This window comes from Salmo salar, chromosome 08 (assembly GCF_965601325.2).
Source record: "Salmo salar chromosome 08, fSalSal1, whole genome shotgun sequence".
Classification (NCBI taxonomy): domain Eukaryota; kingdom Metazoa; phylum Chordata; class Actinopteri; order Salmoniformes; family Salmonidae; genus Salmo; species Salmo salar.
In genome coordinates this window covers 10,015,646-10,035,448 of record NC_138298.1, presented here as the reverse complement: position 1 = coordinate 10,035,448, position 19,803 = coordinate 10,015,646, and positions in this window count along the sequence as shown.

Here is a 19,803-nt window from a genome sequence, read left to right as displayed (position 1 = left end):
CACCTGGATTGTACAATATTTGCCCATAACTCTTAAAAAAATACTTCAAGCTTTTTCATGTTGGTTGTTGATAATTATTTGAAAGCCATTTTAAAGTCTTGGCATATATTTTCAAGCCGATTTAAGTCAATACTGAAACTAGGCCACTCAGGAACGTTCAATGTCATCTTGGTAAGCAACTCCCGTGTAGATTTGGACTTCTTTTAGGTTATTATCCTGCTGAAAGGTGAATTTGTCTCCCCGTGTCTGTTGGATTTTGCCTGTGTTTAGTTGTATTCCATTTCTTTTATCCTGAAAAAACTCCCTAGTCCTTGCCGATGACAAGCATACCCACAACATGATGCAGCCAAAACCATGTGTGAAAATATGAAGAATGGTACTTAGTGATGTGTTGTGTTGGAATTGCCCCAACCTGTTTGCCACAAAAAGTTAATTTCTTTGCCACATTCTTTGCAGTATTACTTAAGTGCCTTGTTGCAAACATGATGCATCTTTTGTTAAATTTGTATTCTGTACAGGCTTCCTTCTTTTCACTTTGTCATTTAGGTTAGTATTGTGGAACATCTACAATGTTGTTGACCCATTCTCTGTTTTCTCATATCACAACTATTAAACTTGGTAACTGTTTTAAAATCCCCATTGGCCTCATGGTGAAGCGGCGGGTGAACGTCTCGTCCACCTTAAGCAGGGGACGAGGAGCGCACAGGAGTTCGCTTTGGACTTTTGGACCCTGGCCACCGGCGCGGGATAGAACGACAGGGCCCTGATCAATCACTACTGTTGTAGTTTGCACGAGGACGTCCATCGGGAGTTGGCCTGCAGAGACACCACTCTCACCTTTGACCAGCTGGTGGACCTGTCCATCCGGTTGGATAACCTGCTGGCTACCCGCGGACGTCCAGATCGGGGTCTGTCGATTCCATCCCCCAGCACCACCGCTCCTACGCCCATGGAGCTGGGAGGTGCTGCTATTAGGGCGACCGGAGGAGGAGCCGGTCCATGCACCATCTGTGGCCGCAGAGGGCGCACTGCCGGTCGGTGCTGTGGAGGTTCCTCTGGGAGTCGAGGCAGCAGGCAGGACACTCTCGTGTCACCCCAGGTGAGTCGGCACCAGGCTCACCCGGAGCCCTCTGTTGCACACATGTTTGAGTTTTCCCCGCATTCCCAGCATAAGGTGCTCGTAGATTCAGGCGCAGCTGGGAACTTTATTGACAGATCATTTGCCCATAGTTAGGGATCCCTATTGTTCCAGTGGATATGCCCTTCCCAGTTCACGCCCTAGATAGTCGACCATTAGGGTCAGGGCTAATTAGGGAGGCCACCGCTCCACTGGGCATGGTGACGCAGGAGGGTCACAAGGAGAGAATCAGTCTCTTCCTTATTGATTCTCCTGCGTTTCCCGTGGAGCTGGGCCTACCCTGTTTGGCCTGTCATGACCACACTATTTCGTGGCAACAGAGGGCTCTCACGGGGTGGTCACAAAAGTGCTCGGGGAAGTGTTTAGGGGTTTCCATTGGTGCGACTACGGTGGAAAGTCCAGACCAGGTCTCCACCGTGCGCATCCCCTCTGAGTATGCCGATTTGGCTCTCGCCTTCTGTAAGAAGAGGGCGACTCAATTACCATTCCATCGATGGGGGAATTGTGCGATAAATCTCCTGGTAGACGCAGCACTTCCCAGGAGTCACGTGTATCCCCTGTCACAGGAGGAGATGGCGGCTATGGAAACATATGTCTCCGAATCCCTGGGGCAGGGGTACATTCGGCCCTCCACTTTACCTACATCCTCGAGTTTCTTTTTTGTGAAGAAGAAGGATGGAGGTCTGCGCCCGTGTATTGACTATCGAGGTATCAACCAGATCACTGTTAGGTACAGTTACCCGCTACCTCTCATAGCCAGTGCGATTGAGTCAATGCAAGGGGCGCGCTTCTTCACCAAATTGGATCTCAGGAGCGCTTACAACCTGGTGCGTATTCGGGAGGGAGACGAGTGGAAGACGGCTTTCAGTACCACCTCTGGGCACTATGAGTACCTCGTCATGCCGTACTGGTTGATGAATGCTCCATCAGTCTTCCAGGCCTTTGTAGACAAGATTTTCAGGGACCTGCACGGGCAGGGTGTAGTGGTGTATATTGATGACATCCTGATATACTCCGCTACATGCACCGAGCATGTGTCCCTGGTGCGCAGGGTGCTTGGTCGACTGTTGGAGCATGACCTGTACGTCAAGGCTGAGAAATGTCTGTTCTTCCAGCAGTCCGTCTCCTTCCTAGGGTACCGCATTTCCACTTCAGGGGTGGAGATGGAGAGTGACCGCATTTCAGCCGTGCGTAATTGGCCGACTCCCACCACGGTAAAGGAAGTGCAGCGGTTTCTAGGGTTTGCCAACTACTAACGGAGGTTTATCTGGGGCTTTGGTCAGGTAGCGTCTCCCATTACCTCACTGCTGAAGGGGGGGACCGGTGCATTTGCAGTGGTCGGCTGAGGCGGACAGGGCTTTTGGTCACCTGAGGGCTCTGTTTACCTCGGCTCCCGTGCTGGCTCATCCGTATCCCTCTTTGGCATTCATAGTGGAGGTGGACGCGTCCGAGGCTGGGATAGGGGCCGTGCTCTCTCAGCGCTCGGGTACGCCACCAAAGCTCTGCCCCTGTGCCTTCTTTTCGAAGAAGCTCAGCCCGGCGGAGCGAAACTATGACGTGGGGGACCGGGACTTGTTGGCTGTCGTCAAGGCCTTGAAGGCGTGGAGACATTGGCTTGAGGGGGTTAAACACCCATTTCTCATCTGGACTGACCACCGCAATCTGGAGTACATCCGGGCGGCGAGGAGACTGAACCCTCGCCAGGCAAGGTGGGCCATGTTTTTTACCTGTTTTGTTTTCACCCTATCCTACAGACCAGGTTCCCAGAACGTGAAGGCAGATGCACTGTCCCGGATGTATGATACAGAGGAGCGGCCCATGGGTCACACCCCCATACTTCCGGCCTCTTGTCTGGTGGCACCGGTAGTGTGGGAGCTGGACGCGAACATCAAGCAGGCGTTACGTACAGAGCCCACTCCCCTCCAATGTCCAGCTGGGCGTCTGTACTTTCCGTTTGCTCTCCGCGACCGTTTGATCTATTGGGCTCACACGTCACCCTCCTCTGGTCATCGGTCGGACAGTGCGCTGTCTTAGTGGGAAGTACTGGTGGTCCACTTTGGCTAAGGACGTGAGGGTTTATGTTTCCTCCTGCTCGGTGTGCGCCCAGTGCAAGGCCACTAGGCACCTGCCCAGAGGCCACAACGGGCCGTGGTCGCACCTGTCGGTGGATTTCCTAACGGATCTTCCTCCCTCACAGGGTAACACCACGATCCTGGTCGTTGTGGATCGGTTTTCTAAGTCCTGCCGTCTCCTCCCTTTTCCCGGTCTCCCTACGGCCCTACAGACTGCGGAGGCCCTGTTTACACACGTCTTCCGGCACTACGGGGTGCCTGAGGACATAGTATCTGATCGAGGTCCCCAGTTCACGTCAAGGGTCTGGAGGGCGTTCATGGGACTTCTGGGGGTCTCAGTCAGCCTTACTTCGGGTTTTCACCCCGAGAGTAACGGGCAGGTGGAGAGAGTGGGCAGGGCAGGCGGAGGGGCAGGCTCTCGAACCGAAACCTGCACCCTCCGCCTGCCCTGCCGGAAGCTGCGTCCACAGTTTGTGGGGCCTTTCAAGATCCTGAGGAGACTGAACAAGGTTTGTTACAGGTTACAGCTTCCCCCCGATTACCGTATTAACCCCTCGTTCCATGTGTCTCTCCTCAGGCCGGTGGTGGCTGGTCCACTCCAGGAGTCTGAGGTGCGGGAGGTTCCTCCGCCCCCTCTGGACATTGAGGGGGCCCCGGCGTATGCAGTTCGATCCATACTGGATTCGAGGTGTCGGGTGAGGGGCCTTCAGTACCTCGTGGAGTGGGAGGGTTATGGTCCGGAGGAGAGATGCTGGGTGCCGGTGGAGGACGTGTTAGAGCCGTCGATGCTGCGGGAGTTCCACCGTCTCCATCCGGATCGCCCTGCGCCTCGCCCTCTGGGTCGTCCCCGAGGCCGGTGTCGGCGCACTGCTGGAGCCGCGCGTCAAAGGGGGGGTACTGTCACGACTTCCGCCGAAGTCGGTCCCTCTCCTTGTTTGGGCAGTGGTCGACGTCACCGGTCTTCTAGCCATCGCCGATCCACCTTTCATTTTCCATTTGTTTTGTCTTTGTTTTCTACACACCTGGTTTCATTCCCCAATTACATGTTCATGTATTTAACCCTCTGTTTCCCCCATGTTTTTGTGCGTGATTGTTTCTATGTTCATTCGGTACGTTATGGCTAGTTTTCGACGGGTGCTGTTTTCACCCGTGCGTAATTGATTACCGTTTATTGTTGGTCAAGTGTATTGTTACCTTGTGCCTTTATTTTGAGTAAAGTACATTGCTCACTCATTCTGCTCTCCTGCGCCTGAATTCATACACCAGCTACACCCACCTTCTGACACCGTCTCTTTAACTGATGTGGTTCTAACCCTCTCTTTAACTGATGTGGTTCTAACCCTCTCTTTAACTGATGTGGTTCTAACCCTCTCTTTAACTGATGTGGTTCTAACCCTCTCTTTAACTGATGTGGTTCTAACTCTCTCTTTAACTGATGTGGTTCTAACCCTCTAACTGTTAAAGAGAGGGTCATAACATCTCTCTCTCTCTCTCTCTCTCTCTCTCTCTCTCTCTCTGATTTAAAACATAGTTTTTGATCTCTTTGACACATACAGTAGCTTAGGCGAGCTGGTTTCTTGGCAACACTGGTAGCAGGTGGCACTGCCACCGTACCAGACAATACAATTATAACCACTTGAGATAAGAAAACAGGACGAATGACTGTTAATAAAACAAATGTTGTTTCATTCTCAGGTCACCTGCTACGTCATGTGTTTGCACAGCTCCAATCTGTATTTTACTATGCAGAGAAAATCACATTAAACCGAGTCCATTCATTTTAGTAATGTGTATTTGAAAAACAATAGAGATTGTGAAAGAAAACAAATGAAAAGGCAACCATGTTTACATCACGACACAAATGTCATCCTGGCTACAATACAAGTATAACCACTTGAGATGAGGAAACAGAACGGAATGACTGTGAATCAAATAGATGTTTCATTTTCAGGTCACACGCTATGTCATGTTTGCGCAGCCTTTCTTTTATTTTTTTAGAGACCTTCAGAGCTCCTTTTGTTGTAGAAGAATTTCGACCTTTCGGGACATGACAACTGCACCGAGCCTCGGTATTGCTTTGTCTCTTCTGATCAAACTCTTACTGCATGCACTGAGGTATGGACCTACAGGGTGGAGCCAATGGGGTGGTGGGAGGAGGAGGTAGGGAGTGGTACCTCTTCGGGAATGCTCTAAATCTTTTGTTTTGCCCAGCAAGGTGGCTAAACAAGATGCAAGTGGTTCTGAGATGCTTTTGGAGGACGTGCCTCTGGCGTTTTTGCACTGGGTAATTAGGCTATGTGTAGATCTGGGTGGTTTTCCGCACTGTTTGCCTTGTGATGATGTTCACAGAACAGGGAAGTTGGTCGCTTACTGTCACATGTATTCAGGAAATATGTGTCAGACCTATTATTCAAGATGGGTTCTGGACTGGAGACGAGAGTTTGTTACGTTGATGTTTTGAAAACAATTATGTTTTTATCATCATAAGTGGGATTATCATTGTTCTCATTGTCATTGATACCATTGCGAGCAAGCGAATAAAAAATAAATAAAAATAAAAGTTGAACCTGTTGTAAAAATACTAAACAACATTCGTACAACATTTAACAACTTCACCAAGAGAATTTAGCCTTTTGGGAATGGTTTTAGAATGACAGTCACAGGTACCAGGGTTTGAGTCCCAGTCAGGGTACTCCTGTGATTAACTACATTGGTGTCAGCAGTTGGATAGCACTATTTAAAGCATGTCCTTGCCCAGTTTTAGTCACAATTCATTTTTCAGAGGAAAAGTTATGCCATTTTTCATTATTGATATGCTAGCTGAGTACACCAAACATTAGGAACACCTCATTTGCCCTCAGAACAGTCTCAATTTATAGGGGCATGTACTCTACAAGGTGTCAAAAGCATTCCACAAGGATGCTGGCCCATGTTGACTCCAATGCTTCCTACAGTTGTGGCTTGTGGCTAATGAAGATTGGATGCAGTTGAGCAGATCGGCATGGTCACAGCTCTATGTCCATATATGGAATTCCTTACCAATAGGTCGCATTCCTGCTCCAGGGCCACGGTCCAATATGAAAGTCTATGCCCATATATGGAGTTCTTGCGCCAAGGCTGCGTTCCAATACTGAAGTCAATGCCCATATATGCACGTTCCTGCTGTGGATTAGATGTGTTGTCTGGATCCTGAAGGGGTCTACAGAGAATACACAAACAGGGAGAGTACCGCAGCTACATCATCTAATGTTTTTTTTCTACCTGGAATCTGAGACCCGACTCCTGCATTTATATTTAATTTATACACATAATTATCATTCCTTGTGAAGAATGAGAGGTAGTATTGAGTGAGTTTTGCAAAGGAAGTCCCGCACCTGTGTCTATATCACATCTGGTATAAATTCAGAAGAGATCAACGTTCTGCTACTTCACTTCTACTACTTGTAAGCTTCCTTTTTGTGATTGTATTTCAAGATTTGCTACGTGCAATTATGTCTGTTTCTGTCCAGTTTTGAGGAGCGTCTGTGCGAGCTGGTGAGACAATACGAGAACCTTTATGATTGTATTCGGAGAATCACGCAAAAGACAACAATGTCACAAGTGTAGTGAGGAGTAGGCAGTCGCAGGTTTAGAACTACTGAGTTTATTAAGCACCATAGATCAAAGCGGGACGAAAGCCAAGGTGCAAAATAATAAAGTACTCAGGAAATAGTAGGAGCGATTCTCCTCAGGAAAACAAGCAACATTTACAATGACCAACAAAGCAAATGAGAGAGGGAGTATATATAGAGTGGGGATTGGAACCAGGTGTGTGTAGTGATGACGAGACAAGTCTGGGGTTGATGAGGGAAGGGCGTTTGCCAGCAGCAGGTTCGGCAGCAGCTAGAAGGCCGGTGACACCGAACGCCTGAGCTGGACAGGAGGGGGAGCCAAAGCGAAGGCTGGTGTGACAAACAGCTGGAGGGAGATAACACGAAATTTGAAAATCGGTACTGATACTGTATCAAAGAAACACGGAGAAAAGTTTGCGACCGGTATGTTCGCAATTTGAAAAGGGTGAATGCGACAAGGAGTGAGGCTGCTGCTGGTGTGTGTGTCCCACCGATTGTGCGATAACTGGATTGGCTTTGTGATCACGGGAAACATCGTCAGAAACACAGCAATATGCCAGATACAGTATGGTACTCATCATGCAGCAGAGTCCTTTTGTACAGTGTGCGTGTTTGTGATCTTATGTTTAGCAGACGTAGTTAGAACATGTGAAACCAGCTCTTTTCTGGATGGGAGAAATTGTGAGTGGGAAGCATTATGTGCCCGTGTTATCATAATGATTAGTAGGGCTAGTACAAACATCTGAAAACAGACACTGTGGTGTGTGTGTGTGCTAATTAGATTGAGCTGTTTATGAAATCAGTTATTTTGAGTAAGCATTTTAACTCAATGGAACCCATGGAGATGTTTTAAGATTTCCTGCAATGTATTCTAATGTATTGGCTATCTGCTTGTAAGTATTGTAGGTAAGTGCTTGTACGTTTTTTGGACAGCCCAGAGACAGAGCTAAGCCCAGAGGGCCCATCTACAGATGGTTTATCGCCCCTTGGTTCATCAGCTCTCTCTCCGGCCTGGTTCATCACCTCCCCCGGGCCCATCTCCCCAACGCCCAGGCCCTTCTCACCAATACCCAATGCATCGACACCCAACGCACAGTCCAGGCGGCACCCTTGCTCTCCGCCCTGCAACCCCATCGACCTCCACCAATGTCTGGAAGAGGAAGACGGCTGAGGATCCTCTGGATACTGACATTACGCAGTGGGTGGATGACTTAAAGAAACGGCAACATGAGTTAAAAGAAACCAGCAGCAGTGTCCAGCAAAGGTTGGCTATGATGTCATGGTACCATGGATGGCGTCTACTCCTGATCACTGTCTCCCTTTTCTCAGGGACATGGCAATGTACTTTCACAGGACCATCGATCAGTAGTGTGTGTCCGCTGAGTCCGCTCTCGAGTGAGACAGAGCCCTCTGTCTCACCCTAAAAACTGGTGTTGTGTTCTTTTTTTTCTTTGCATGTTTTTGCATTTCTTTATTTCCTAATTCACGTTACTTTATTTTTTTCTTTTATTTTCCATTTATTCACACTTTTCACATGTGTATTACATTGCACTATGTTCCTAAATGAATATCTATCTGCCAATATATTTGTCTGGTTATTTGTACTTTGGCATAAGCTATTTAGATGAGGTTAATGTCTTGGAGATCTGTCCTCATTGTCAACACCTGGACCCTCAATCTCACCCATGTACTGTAACTAAGCAGGAAGGTCTCCATTAAAAGGCCACTACACATGACCAGGTACAACCTTGTGTTATGTTGATTAGGTAAATGTCTTGAGGGTCTAGCCTTATTGTCTACAGATTGACAGCCATTCTCACTCATGTACCATGGAAGGAAAGTCTTCATTGAAAGGCCACTACACATAACATAAGGTTAGGTCTTGAGGGTCTAGCCTCCAAAGAAGATATGACAAACTAAAACAACACATGGATGAAGTGACTAGCATTATGGTAGTCTTTATTGTGCTTTGTTAAGTGTGAATAACAAAACAGCTAAATCCAAACAGCAAAACCAAGTGTGTAGCTCACAACATTTTATATATATATATAGTCATCAGCCAGAGGAAGAGAACATATGGCTCACATGTTTTTTTCCCAAGCCACACTCAAACATTAACTGTAGGGGTGCCACGCGTGATAGCAGCATCCTGGAAAGACACTTGACCAGCTGGTGCGAGGAAGTAGTTCTTGAGGTTGTTGCGCACGTCAGTAGCTATTCTGGTTGCCCTGTCTGCCGACATGTGTCTTGGGTCCAGGAAGCTGGTGTCCCCTTGTACCACCTCTCTCCACTCTCCTGGACGCAGGTCCTCAGTAGGCGTGGAGTGGTCAACAAACGTGGGGTGAATGTACCGTGTTGATGACTCTGTGGTGTCAATGTCTACAGTGTCTGTGGTGCAAAGGTAATTGTGGAGGGCCACACAGGCCTTCTCAATGGTCTTAGCTTTCTCTGGGGAAACCTCAAGGGCTTGTCCCAGGATCTTCCATCTTGCAGCAAGGATCCCAAAGCAGTTATCTGAAATTCTTCTGGCTCTCGAGTGACGGTAGTTGTAGATCTTCTTGACACCATCAAGGCCAGAAGAACATTTGAATAAAATAAGCATTCCCATTAGTATTGAACAGGAACACGAAGGCTATCAAATGTGTACCGTAACAACTGTGTAGCCTATGCTTTGGACATAGGCCCCCATCCTCTTACTGGGATGCCAGATTACTTATGTGAGGCATATAATGGTATAATTTTCACATCATATGTATAGTCACATGTATTTAACATATCTTACCTGGATATGGTCAAATCAGGTTTACCATCATAGGGAATGCCCCATCTCCCACAAAGACATATGGGCTCAGTGTTTGGGACCCCGGCAAGCACTCAGGCCTTGGTAGCGGAAGCTGGCCTGCAATGATTTGGAAGCTGAGCTTGCTTCATGAGAAGATTCCCGCATTTCCCTCCAGACCATATGCGCCCAAATTGTTCATGGTGAAGCCAATTTTGCCACGAAGGGATAAGCAACAAAATCTCCCTTCAGGACAGGCACACTTCCATGATGATGGCCCAAACTGTGGAGATTCCTGGCTTATAACTCACAGGGATACTTTGCTGTGTGCTGCCACTCGCCAAAAGCCGGAGGGTCACAGTCTTTCTGCAGCACTTACGAGCAAGCTGTGAGTTCTCTTGTGCGAGATGTGAGGGGTAAGCTGCTGAAGCAGGTCTTCAAATTTGGCAACTGACATCCAAAATGATTGACAATGTCTTTCCTTGTCAATGCTTCGCATTGGTTGGACAAGTGATGTATATTCTCCAACGTCCACTTTTGTAGTGTTTAAAGGACACACTTGCGATTTTCTCAGTCTTTTTCTTTTCTTCTCCTCATGAGTATTAAGTGCAGTTCTTGCTGTTCAAGCTCTAGCAATTGCAATTCACAGAGAGACATGTTTGCTTCTGCTTATGTGGCTAAAAAGTAGCGTCGTAAAGCATAGAACACCTGACTAGGCTGACATTTAGCTAGCTAGCATTTGTAAACAGGCATATAACACCGAATGTGGAAGTTCAAATGTTGTCACTAGCTGGAGTCAAAAAGAATGCCTTGGTCCTTCTTGCTTGGTAAGCTCCTCTGGCTTCCCAAGCCCCCTAGTGGATATACACTACACATGGTGGACTTCCTCTTCAACGAAAAGAGTCAGCTGCCCCCCAAAAACGACTCCACCCACATGCACGCACACATGCATGTACATCAACTGAGCGGAGCTTGTAGCCACCTTAAAGCTCTCCTCCCAAACCTGCGGTATAAACGGCACTATATAGATAGTACAGTGAAGAAGTATAGAATGCCTCCAAGAGCAATGTGTAGTGTGGGCGCAGCAGTACCAACACTAGACCAGCCCCCTGCACAAAATATCTAATTCTTTAAGTTCTTTTGATTTTGCCGTGCAAACCTTGTGACTCTAAATTGCAATTTACCCTCTGGGAAAACTGGGCGACAAATGGAGCTTTCGGCATGTGTGATCCTGGATAGCTGCAAATAAAAGCATGTCTCGTTTGTGGCTTTGAGTAATGGTAGTTAACCTCTATGGGCTAGGTGGGACGCTTGCGTCCCACCTACTCAACAGCCAGTGTAATCCCGTGGCGCGTTATTCAAATTCCTCAAAAATGCAAAAACTTCAATTTTTCAAACATATGACTATTTTACACCATTTTAAAGACAAGACTCTCGTTAATCTAACCACACTGTCCGATTTCAAAAAGGCTTTACAACGAAAGCAAACATTAGATTATGTCAGCAGAGTACCCAGCCAGAAATAATCAGACACCCATTTTTCAAGCTAGCATATAATGTCACATAAACCCAAACCACAGCTAAATGTAGCACTAACCTTTGATGATCTTCATCAGATGACAACCCTAGGACATTATGTTATACAATACATGCATGTTTTGTTCAATCAAGTTCATATTTATATCAAAAAACAGCTTTTTACATTAGCATGTGACTAGCATGTGACTAGCATTCCCACCGAACACTGCCGGTGAATTTACTAAATTACTCACGATAAACGTTCACAAAAAGCATAACAATTATTTTAAGAATTATAGATACAGAACTCCTCTATGCACTCGATATGTCCGATTTTAAAATAGCTTTTCGGTGAAAGCACATTTTGCAATATTCTCAGTAGATAGCCCGGCATCACAGGGCTAGCTATTTAGACACCCAGCAAGTTTAGCACTCAGCAAAGTCACATTTACTATAAGAAAAATGTTATTACCTTTGCTGTCTTCGTCAGAATGCACTCCCAGGACTTCTACTTCAATAACAAATGTTGGTTTGGTTCAAAATAATCCATAGTTATATCCAAACAGCGGCGTTTTGTTCGTGCGTTCAAGACACTATCCGAAAGGGTAAATAAGGGTGACGAGCATGGCGCAATTCGTGACAAAAAAATTCTAAATATTCCATTATCGTACTTCGAAGCATGTCAACCGCTGTTTAAAATAAATTTTTATGCCATTTTTCTCATAAAAAAGCGATAATATTCCGACCGGGAATCTGCGTTTAGGCAGACGAAAGAAAATAAAGCATTCGGTCAACTCGGGCACGCGCCTAAGCCCATAGTACTCTGATCGGCCACTTGCCAAACGCGATAAAGTGTTTCAGCCAGAGGCTGCCTCGATATCGTTCAGCTTTTTCCCGGGCTCTGAGAGCCTATGGGAGCCGTAGGAAGTGTCACGTTATAGCAAAGATCCTCAGTCTTCAATAAAAAGAGCCAAGATGAAACACAACTTGTCAGACAGGCCACTTCCTGCATGGAATCTTCTCAGGTTTTGGCCTGCCATATGAGTTCTGTTATACTCACAGACACCATTCAAACAGTTTTAGAAACTTTAGGGTGTTTTCTATCCAAAGCCAATAATTATATGCATATTCTAGTTACTGGGCAGGAGTAGTAACCAGATTAAATCGGGTACGTTTTTTATCCGGCCGTGTCAATACTGCCCCCTAGCCCTAACAGGTTAATTATTTTGTGTAATGAAGTGAGCAGGCCTGGAACCTGATTAGTCATACCAGGAAGTGAGTCCAAACCTGTTTCTTTCTCCCCTTCTGGGTCGACCACACCCCTCTCTATCTCTCCCTAAGCATAACCTAGGAGTGCTACATTGTGGACAATGGCGAGGTGGATGAGGCCTGAATGAAGGGTGCCATGATTGTATGAATTACTTATGATTTTGGTCAGGCCTCAAGGGTCAACACCCCTATGCGCACCACAATGCCATGTGATGTACAGTGACCACTGGCAGTGAGAAATAAGTGCCCCCAACGCCACTTCCAGCTTTTAGATCAAATCAAATCAAATTTATTTATATAGCCCTTCTTACATCAGCTGATATCTCAAAGTGCTGTACAAAAACCCAGCCTAAAACCCCAAACAGAAAGCAATGCAGGTGTAGAAGCACGGTGGCTAGGAAAAACTCCCTAGAAAGGCCGAAACCTAGAGAGGAACCAGGCTCTGAGGGGTGGCCAGTCCTCTTCTGGCTGTGCCGGGTGGAGATTATAAGAGAACATGGCCAAGATGTTCAAATGTTCATAAATGACCAGCATGGTCAAATAATAATAATCACCGTAGTTGTCGAGGGTGTAACAGGTCAGCACCTCAGGAGTAAATGTCAGTTGGCTTTTCATAGCTTGATCTCATAGCATGATTTTACTGAGATACAGTTCATATAAGGAAATCAGTCAGCTGAAATACAGATATTCATCTGTTAGACACAGATACAACGTATACATCAGCAAACTACTCTCCCACATGACACCATACATGCTGTCTGCTATCTACCCAGTACTGTTGAAACCGGGATTCATCCGTGAAGAGCACACTTTTCCAGCGTGCCAGTGGCCATCGAAGGTGAGCATTTGCCCACTGAAGTCAGTTACGACGCCAAAATGCTGTCAGGAGAATACCCTGGTGAGGACAACGAGCACGCAGGTGAGCTTCCCTGAGACGGTTTCTGACAGTTTGTGCATCATTTTTCCATTGTGCAAACCCACAGTTTCATCAGCTGTCTGGGCGGCTGGTCTCAGACGATCCCGCAAGTGAAGAAGCCAGGTGTGGAAGTCCTGGGCTGGCGTGGTTACACGTCGTTTGTGGTTGTGAGGCAGGTTGGACGACTTTGGAGGCGGCTTATGGTAGAGAACATTACATTGTCTGGCAACAGTTCTGGTGGACATTCCAGCAGTCACTATGCCAATTGCACGCTCACACAAAACTCGAGACATCTGTGACATTGTGTTGTGAAACAAAACTGCACATTTTAGAATGTCCTTTTACTGTCCCCCAGTACAAGGTGCACCTGTGTAATGATCATGCTGTTTAATCAGCATCTTGATATGCCACACCTGTCAGGTGGATGGATTATCTTGGCAATGGATAAATACTCAGTAACAGGGATGTAAACAAATTTGAGCACAACATTTTGAGAGAGATAAGCTTTTTGTGTGTATAGAACATTTCTGGGATCTAATATTTCAGCTCATAAAACATGGGACCAACACTTTACATGTTGCATATATATATATATAGTACCAGTCAAAAGTGTGGACACACCTACTCATTCAAGGGTTTTTCTTTATTTTTACTATTTTCTACATTGTATAACAATAGTGTAGACATCAAAACTATGAAATAGCACATGTGGAATTATATTTTATAGTTCAGATTCTTCAAAGTAGCCACCCTTTGCCTTGGTGACAGCTTTGCACACTCTTGGCTTTTTCTCAACCAGCTTTATGAGATAGTCACCTGGATGCATTTCAATGCCTAGCTAAAAGTTAATTTGTGGAATTTCTTTCCTTCTTAATGTGTTTGAGCCAATCAGTTGTTGTGACAAGGTAGGGGTGGTATACAGAAGACAGTCCTATTTGGTAAAAGACCAAGTACATATTATGGCAAGAACAGCTCAAATAAGCAAAGAGAAACGACAGTCCATCATTACTTTAGAGATGAAGGTCAGTCAATACGGAAAATTTCAAGAACTTTGAAAGTTCCTTCAAGTGCAGTTGCAAAAACCATCAAGCGCTATGATGAAATTGGCTCTCATGAGGACCGCCACAGGAAAGGAATACCCAGTTACCTCTGCTGCAGAGGATAAGTTCAGTAGAGTTAACTGCGCCTCAGAAATGGCAGCCCAAATAAATGCTTCATAGAGTTCAAGTAACAGACACATCTCAACATCAACTGTTCAGAGGACGCTCTGTGAATCAGGCCTTCATGGTCAAATTGCTGCAAAGAAACCACTACTAAAGGACACCAATAATAATAAGAGACTTGCTTGGGCCAAGAAACACAAGCAATGGACATTAGACCAGTGGAAATCTGCCCTTTGGTCTGATGAGTCCAAATTAGAGATTTTTGGTTCCAACCACCATGTCTTTGTGAGACGCAGAGTAGGTGAACGGATGATCTCCGCGTGTGTGGTTCCCAATGTGAAGCATGGAGGAGGAGGTGTGATGGTGTGGGGGTGCTTTGCTGGTGACACCCTCTGTGATTTATTTCAAATTCAAGTCACACTTAACTAGCATGGCTACCACAGTGTTCTGCAGCTATATGCCATCCCATCTGTTTTGCGCTTAGTGGGACTATCATTTGTTTTTCAACAGGACAATGACCAAACACACCTCCAGGCTGTGTAAGGGCTATTTAACCAAGATGGGGAGTGATGGAGTGCTGCATCAGATGACCTGGCCTGCACAATCACCCGACCTCTACCCAATTGAGATGATTTGGAATGGTTTGAACTGATATCTGACAGAAAGATATCACTTTTGTCTCTGTAGATGGTTTGTCCTCTGACAAATCAACTGTACATTTTGGTGTTCCTCAAGGCTCCGTTTTAGGACCACTATTGTTTTCACTATATATTTTACCTCTTGGTGATGTCATTCGGAAACATAATGTTAACTTTCACTGCTATGCGGACGACACACAGTTGTACATTTCGATGAAACATGGTGAAGGCCCAAAATTGCCCTCCCTGGAAGCCTGTGTTTCAGACATAAGGAAGTGGATGGCGGCAAATGTTCTACTTTTAAACTCGGACAAAACAGAGATGCTTGTTCTAGGTCCCAAGAAACAAATAGATCTTCTGTTGAATCTGACAATTAATCTTGATGGTTGTACAACCGTCTCAAATAAAACTGTGAAGGACCTCAGCGTTACTCTGGACCCTGATCTCTTTTTTGACAAACATATCAAGACTGTTTCAAGGACAGCTTTTTTCCATCTCCGTAACATTGCAAAAATCAGAGACTTTCTGTCCAAAAATTATGCTGAAAAATTAATCCATGCTTTTGTCACTTCTAGGTTAGACTACTGCGATGCTCTACTTTCTTGGCTACCTGAATAAAGCACAAAATAAACTTCAATTAGTGTTAAACACGGCTGCTAGAATCTTGACTAGAACCAAAAAATTTGATCATATTACCCCAGTGCTAGCCACTCTATACTGGCTTCCTGTTAAGGCTAGAGCTGATTTCAAGGTTTTACTGCTAACATACAAAGCATTACATGGGCTTGCTCCTACCTATCTCTCTGATTTGGTCCTGCCGTACATACCTACACGTACGCTATGGTCACAAGATGCAGGCCTCCTTACTGTCCCTAGAAGTTCTAAGCAAACAGCTGGAGGCAGGGCTTTCTCCTATAGAGCTTCATTTTTATGGAATGGTCTGCCTATTCATGTGAGAGACGCAGACTCATTCTCGACCTTTAAGTCTTTATTGAAGACTCATCTCTTCAGTAGGTCCTATGATTGAGTGTAGTCTGGCCCAGGAGTGTGAAGGTGAACGGAAAGGCACTGCAGCAACGAACCACCCTTGCTGTCTCTGCCTGGCCGGTTCCCGTCTCCACGGATTCTCTGCCTCAAACCCTATTACTGGGTCACTGGCTTACTGGTGCTCTTCCCTGCCATCCCTAGGAGGGGTGATTCACTTGAGTGGGTTGAGTCACTGATGTGATCTTTCTGTCTGGGTTGGCGCCCCCCTCCTTGGATTCGTGCCGTGGGGGAGATCTTCGTGGGCTATACTCGGCCTTGTCTCAGGAGGGTAAGTTGGATGGTTGACGATATCCCTCTAGTGGTGTGGGCTGTGCTTTGGCAAAGTGGGTGGGGTTATATCCTGCCTGTTTAGCCCTGTCCGGGGGTATCGTCGGACAGGGCCACAGTTTCTCTCGACCCCTCCTGTCTCAGCCTCCAGTATTTATGCTGCAATAGTTTGTGTCGGGGGGCTAGGGTCAGTCTGTTATATCTGGAGTATTTCTACTGTCTTATCCGGTGTCCTGTGTGAATTTAAGTATGCTCTCTCTAATTCTCTCTCACTTTTTCTCTTTCTTTCTTTCTTTCTTTCTTTCTTTCTTTCTTTCTTTCTTTCTTTCTTTCTTTCTTTCTTTCTTTCTTTCTTTCTTTCTTTCTTTCTTTCTTCTTTCTTTCTTTCTTTCTTTCTTTCTTTCTTTCGGAGGACCTGAGCCCTAGGACCATGCCTCAGGACTACCTGGCCTGATGACTCCTTGCTGTCCCCAGTCCACCTGGTCGTGCGGCTGCTCCAGTTTTAACTGTTCTGCCTGCAGCTATGGAACCCTGACCTGTTCACTGGACGTGCTAACTTGTCCCAGACCTGCTGTTTTCAACTCTCTAGAGACAGCAAGAGCGGTAGAGATCCTCTGGATGATCGGCTATGAAAAGCCTACTGACATTTATTCCTGTTGTGCTGACCTGTTGCACCCTCTACAACCACTGTGATTATTATTATTTGACCCTGTTGGTCATCTATGAACATTTCAACATCTTGGCCATGTTCTTTTATAATCTCCACCCAGCACAGCCAGAAGAGGACTGGCCACCCCTCATAGCCTGGTTCCTCTAGGTTTCTTCATAGGTTCCCGCCTTTCTAGGGAGTTTTTCCTAGCCACCGTGCTTCTACACCTGCATTACTTGCTGTTTGGGGTTTTCGGCTGGGTTTCTGTACAGCACATTGTGATATCAGCTGATGCAAGAAGGGCTCTATAAATACATTTGATTGAGTTTGACAGCAGAGTGAAGGAAAATCTGCATATGTGGGAACTCTTTCAAGACTGTTTGAAAAGCATTCCAGGTGAAGCTGGTTGAGAGAATGCCAAAAGTGTGCAAAGCTGTCATCAGGGCAAAGGGTGGCTATATATATATTATATATACATGAGAAATAAGAAATAAGAAAGGAAGCTATATACACGGTCAGTGCCAGAACCAAATTTACAATGTGGAGGGATACTGGAGTATTTGAGGTAGATGGTACATGTAGGCAGGGATTAGGAGAAATTAACAAAAATAGTAAACAGAATGGCAGCAGCATTTTTATTTTATTTAACTAGGCAAGTCAGTTAAGAACAAATTCTTATTTACAATGACGGCCTAGGAACAGTGGGTTAACTTCCTTGTTCGGGGGCAGAATAACAGATTTTTACCTTATCAGCTCGGGGATTCGATCTAGAAACCTTTCAGTTACTGGCCCAATGCTCTAACCACTAAGCTACCTGCCACCCCAAAGTGATGGGTGCGAGTGTGCGTGGTGGTGAGTGTTTGTGTGTGTGTGGTACTTGATGGTACCGCCTGCCGGACGGTAGCATGGAGAACAGTCCATGTCTTGGGTGTTCTCAGACAACACCTGGCATGTAGCTCACCCCAAGTGATGCGCTGGGCCGTCTGCATACCTCCTGCGAGTCCTGCCTATCACCGGCGGCTAAAATCAATTCAAATGCTGTGTGTGCCACTCGACACTCTCCTGCTCCACTGACGATACTGTCTGCACACACTACAGTATCTAGCATCCTGCCCAGTGATTAATATGAGCCGGATCCTGCCGGAACAGGATCTGACACCTCTCAGATTTGAGGTACCTCTCGCGTCATGATTTATTAATTGTTTCACTGTTCACACTGTAAACATTCTAATAAAAGCGATCAGCATTAAATTAAGTTGCCTCCTAGTTATTTCTTCCGCCCCCCCCCCCCCCCGAAAGACCATGATGTAAAAGCGTGGTGATCTGTGTAATCATCCTATCATCCCACCCTGATTCCAGACCTGCTTTCTTATTTGTACATAGACGTTATGGGGATGGCCAGTGGGGTAAGTAACTGCTCTTGACACAGATCTTGGTAATGGTGGTCAGCTAGTGAAGAGGTCCCTATGTAATCACGTCACGTAGCCTAGGCTAGTTGTGTCCCTACTGAATTTGAAACGTGGGAAAGCCAAATAAAAAAATGGATAAGAAAAGGCAATCGAGTTTGATTACATTTTTCATGTCCAAAATCCAGAGAAAGATTGTGAATCGAACCCACAACGAGCCAGAGAACTGTCAGTGCCGGAGGAGAAGAGTGAGGGGCAAACTGTTCTTGATGGTGATGCCTTAGCTAGCAGCGCTGCTAATCCTGCTAGTTCAGCATCCCCGCCGGCACCTCCACTAGCTAGTAGGCCTACTAGCGGGTCAGACTCAGCGGGAGAGGGAGACGGGGAGCTGCGGGGGACAGTGCCTCATCCACCGACGAAGTGCTCGGAGGAGGTGCTATTTGCAGATCAAGAACAAGCAAACGTATAACCCCTGGCTTGTCATGTAGAATTCCAAGCTGGGCTGTACAACATGCAAAAAGGTAGGGAGCTTGGGTCTAAAAATGACTGGAGGGATTAAACTAGCAAAAAAGTGGGTGAAATGTACAGTAAAATCATCTGCCTCAGACTGAAAAAGAAAAACGAACAAAGAGCCCTCAGAAAAAAGGTTTTTTAACATGCCCAAACCAAGGCTCATTTGGTGGCAGCAAGCCTTGTAGACGAGGCTAAAGAGGACACCCAGGTTATAGTTAACACTCAAAATGAAAAAAATAGACTCTACAGCCAGAGTCTTCCGAACAGCCTTAGAAGGAGGCTAAACGTCACAGCCACAGGCCGCTCATGGTTTTGAGCAATACATTGATTGTCAGTAGTTAAGTAGACTTGACATGGGGAGAGTCATTGTGGGATTCATTGAGGTTTTTAAAACTTTGGCAATAATTTGTAAAAAAATTGTACAAACTTGTTCTGTACTGTGAAGTTAATCCGAATGTGTGCGTCATATTATCACATAGGCAGGAGGCCTATATATTCTCATACGTGTGTTCTGCTGTAGCCTACATTGATTTGTTTTGTTTGAAGTTATATTCCGATATTGGGCTATTTGTTCTACTGCTACATTGATGTCTTGAAAATGATATGAAATTCAGATCTTGTGAGCCCCACAGCTGAGTATGTGTGCATATACATATGGACGGTGTTCTGCAGTGACGTCTAAAAATTTTGCTGTACATTGATATCTAGAAAATTAGGCTATAAGAAAGTCTGACTTTTGTAAGCCCCGCAGCTATACTCAAGTATGTAGGCATACTGCAGTGACGTCTAAAATGCTTTGAATTAATCAGCACCTGAT